Below are 5,193 nucleotides of genomic sequence, written 5' to 3' on the forward strand. Positions count from 1 at the left end.
GCCATTCCTCATTACAAATTTATTTGTGCTGTTATCTACTAAGTGGATACTTGTATCGATAAGAGCTTAAAGAGGAAGAATGGATCTTTAAGAATTACAACACTCTTATTGATTTCAAATAGATATACGTCGTATAATGCGAATTTCAATCTTACCAGGCTCTATGCTCACCGGTTATATAAAAATTATATAAAAAAATTGACACAACTACAAATTTTTGAAAATGTATCTCAAAATGATCAATTACTTGTAAAATAAAAAGCAGTCATCTTAATTAACGAAGACAACGACGAAGTACAACTTTTGGTACTCTTAAAAATGTTTCCAAATTTTTCGATTATATGAACGAAGGATTATGTATTTGCAAATTTTAGGTTACCACAAAAATTAACTTTAAGTAATTATTCATTGATTAATTGAAACTTCACATAGTTTATGTATTAACACGTATATTGGAAATAAGCTTCTATCTGGGTAACTCTTAAACGTAAAACAACTAGAATTGCTACTGCATTTCCCTCTAAAACATTTATGAAATTATTATTTAATGAAATAAATATTCGATATTCGAGAGGAAGATATTAGGTAGCTAGGCACATTATGAAGCAATAATAAGTAATATTTACCACAAAAGATTTTGGTAAAATCATTTTTAACACACTAGACCACACACACATTTAGTTTTCGTCGCCATGGATTTATGTTTTTTTTGCTTTGTTTTGTTTTTTGCTTAATTAATTTCTACGAATTAGTATTCAAAATATTTTTTAAACGAGTTTTATTTTCTTCTACACAGAACAAGGTGGTAAATATTTTTTTTAATGTTTGATTTTTGTCACTCTAAATAAAATAATAACAAAGATTTAAGTATTTTTAGACTGGGAGATGGTGATTGAATTTATAACGTGTCTTCGAGTGTCTTCTGAAAGATATCTGTCATTGTTTTTTAGAGTCTGTCAATTTAGGCGAAAAATTACTTTCTTATTGCACTGTATTAACTGGTTTATAAATTCTACTCTATCCCTTGACCGCTCACAAGGTTTGGCCGCTTGCAGATTTTTTATTACTACTCTTTAGTTTTCTATTTTGAAGATATTTCAGTAATGCACCATAAACAACACCAATCAAATTAGAAAAAAGGAAATGTCAAACAAGACATTTTCAATCGTTGAAGTACGTATTTCGTCGATTATGAGCGATGTATCAACCTAAGTAACAACAACCAATCTCAGCTACTTAGGTTTCTCTTTTTAAGACCTATAGTTTTTTTTGATTTTATCTCCTATCGGTTTTCGGCTTAAGCGGGCTATTATGCACACAACGAATTTCCCTCACTCGGAACGGTAGCTGACTTGATGCGAGAAAATTATCAAATGAAATATGTACCTATCTCTTAGTCTATTTTCTTATGTCATTTAGACTATTGATTTCCTTCTAGATAATTAATTTTCAAAATAGAATGTCAGTTGATTGAAAATTGACCATTTCCTAAATATGCTATGCCATTTTACAGCAAGTAAATTAATTTTTAAACACATGGGAAGACAGATAAATATACAAATTTGAAATTCAATCTTATACTTAACGCTATGAAACTCACACGTAGATTTTAAAAATTTGTATTTTCTTTTGGTGTTAGGCGTATTTAATATATACAAATTTTCGAAAAAAGAAATATTTTTCATTTTTACATTTCTTGGTCTTGATTAAATGGAATCTTCTAAATTCAATTTCTATTCGAAAGAAAAATGACCGATTAATAATTATTTTCCGAATATTCTCAAAATTCAGGGCAAGCTGAATCCTTTTATAAATTATTAGTTTCCCAGGTAACATCGTCGTATTTTGGGGTCGTTTTAAATAGGGCTTTTCATTTACAAAATGATTCTTTTTTTGTTTCGGGGCTGTTTTCAATCAAGTAATATCTTATATCTTCTATCCTTTTCAAAAAGCGCTGCTTGAAAAAGATAAATTATATTTAACTTTCTTAGGTTGAATAGTTTTTTGACAACTGTCCGAAACAAAAGCAAATAGTTGAAAATGTCTATTGTTGCACTTTTCTTGGTTTTATCTACTAAGCATCAAACAAATTATAACGTGCGATAAGAAACGTAGTTCCAATAAGATTAGAACAATTAGAAAAAATTATAACCCACAAACGATCAAAATTATATCAAAGGTGTCCCAGTTTTCGATACTTATAAAGAACAAACTTGTTTTTGATATCCATTTCAGTAACTAGGTGAGTGTAGCAATGGGCAGCGCATGTATGTATAACATTCTATTGTATTATATACACTCTAAGATTTACGTGGTTAATTTGTTTGAATTAGTTTGTTCATTGTAAAGCTAATGAGTAAAAGGAAATGAATTAGTGTTAATTATTATCTTTATTATTATTATTATAAATATATTGTTTTACAAAATTATTGTTGTCTTCTATAACACTATACAACAACAGCAACAATAATAATTGTACTTGAAAACATTGTTGTTCTTCTAATTGTTTGTGAGTAATATATTTTAACATATAAAATATTAATTTCTATTATCTATTCTCTGTTAATTAAAGGTTTTACTTTTTTTTTACAAATAATAAATTTTTTGATTTAAAGTCACGATGGGAATGACAAAATATTTAATAATCTTGTCTGCATTTCGTAAGTATCTAGAGAATAGTGGAAAGATGTCATAATTTTTAAAACTACACCCGTAGAGATCATTTGTTTCAAAATGGTGATTGAAATATTTTGCGACGGAATTGCAACCACCGGGTCCAATTGCTAGATTCTTTAAATCAAAGAAAATTTAAACACACAAAAAGTTTCTGTAAAAAGAGAAAATTTTGGCATCCAAATATTTTTTTACTATTGCAATACTATATAGGGCTCCTTTTTATACCATGTATATATGAAATATACATAGTATATTAAGTTTCGTCCCAAGTTTGTAACGCTTAAAAATATTGATGTTACGAACAAAATTTTGGTATAGGTGTTCATAGAATCACCTAATTAATCCATTTCCGGTTGTCCGTCCGTCCGTCCGTCTGTGGACACGATAACTCAAAAACGAAAAAAGATATCGATCTGAAATTTTTACAGCGTACTCAGGACGTAAAAAGTCAGGTCAAGTTCGTAAATGAGCATCATAGGTCAATTGGGTCTTGGGTCCGTAGGACCCATCCTGTAAACCGTTAGAGATAGAACAAAAGTTTAAATATAAAAAATGTTCCTTATAAAAAAATAAAAAACTTTTGTTTGAAACATTTTTTTGTAAACATCACTGTTTACCCACGAGGGCGTTAATTAGGTGCAAATTTTATAGTATGTATTAATATAGGAATATCAAAGTGAATATCTTTTGTTATTTACGTGACGTCAAAAAAACAAACGATTGCGCATCAACACTTGCGCATTATATGAGAATATCAGTTAAATATGTGTGACATTTATGTATGTGAAATGTGACAGAGTTATCAACACTGCCTATACATGGTATTTCAACAATTAACTCAGTCAATTGTTTGTTTTCACTTGTTATTTTAATTAATTTAGTTCGTTTCAGAATGGGAGGACTTTGGAAAAAGGACGTGAAACTCCAATGGCGAGCTATAGGCGCCCCTGATATGATGTTATATCGGTAATTACCTTAGACCATTAGTTAGTTTAGTGTAGACAGCTGGGTATAATATATCTCTATGAATATATCTGTCAAACTTATCTGTGTTATTTCGTATAATGATAGCGATATTACGTCACTAAATTGGATGCCCGCGTTTTTGACAGTTTAAAAAAAGGTTTAAAATTTAATTTAAGTTATTGGCAAGAAATCGTGTGTATTTTTCCGAAATAAATTTTTGGTGGCTTTTTATTAGTAAAATCAACATTTTGAAGTACTTTTTCAAATATAGTAGACAATCCTATTTTTTGTTTGAAGAAACCATTACAGATGGCAATCAACAAATCAGTATTCATTTCGCTTTTACATTTCATATAGTTGAGTTATTCAGACAATATACGTAAAAATTTCTACACAACATTTGGTTGAAACATATCATTTAATGCAAAAAATATGAAATATTATAAGAATTGAAACAAACTGTATACAAACAAAATAAAACCTCGAATAAATAATATTATTTTAAGGTATCCGTGTGCTGCAATGCAACTCTGAATGGCAATATTCACAGTTTAAAATAAAAAAAAAAAACGCAGTACGTGGAGGAGTCAGTTTGTAACGGGGACAATATTTCTTGTCGATCTGACAGACATTTATAGATTTATAGCGATCAAAGAATGAAAACAAGAAACGCCAGCCAAGCAGCCAACTAGCCAGTTGTTGATTTTTTGGTCCCACATACTACACACACAAGAAGTAGAGAATTCACCAACCATTCTGTTCTGTAAAACAAGAAGTAGTAAAAGATCTCGTCGAATGAATTCAATAAATATATTATGTAGTATAAAAAACAAGCCATAATGATAAAATATATTTATGTATACTACATTTTGAAAAAAAAAAAATATAATACAATTTCTTTTTGCTATAGTAATAATAATCGAAAAATCAAATGGAATAAAAATATCAAAGAGTACCAGAAAAAAATAAATAAAAATAAAAAGTTACAGCAGATGTTTTTAAAAAATATTATATAAAAAACTTATATAAAATATTTTGTTTCCAAAAAAAAAAAAGTATATCTTCTAAAACAAAATAAACAAACCCAATTAGGCCACAAAATTCGTTCGAATACCTTGCATATCTTTTCCGATTTGATATAGATCATCAAATAGAAATTTATTACCTTTATGCATACACATTGTTTTTTTTTTTTTTGTTTGCCTTCCAATGGTCAAGTATTTAAACAAATACTTTATTTTTGGTTTACAATAAATTTATAATAATGTCATTGAATAATAATTTGTAGTAACCAATACTTAGAAAGAAGAAGCTGATAGTCTCTCTAGGCCCTAGAGTAAAAACATAATCAATTTATAAAATTTTAAGATGACGCAAGAGATCGGTAAGGTTTCAAGCTGGTTTTTCATAATGTAGAGAGTACCTTTACTTAAAGTAGGGGAGCTGATGGCAGTTTTTTAGTCATCATTTGTTTTCATCAAGGTTGAGAACACATTTTATCGAAAATACTGACTCAATACATAAGAAAGCTATTAGTCTTCCAACCCGTAT

Source organism: Chrysoperla carnea, chromosome 3 (genome assembly GCF_905475395.1).
Source record: "Chrysoperla carnea chromosome 3, inChrCarn1.1, whole genome shotgun sequence".
Lineage (NCBI taxonomy): Eukaryota > Metazoa > Arthropoda > Insecta > Neuroptera > Chrysopidae > Chrysoperla > Chrysoperla carnea.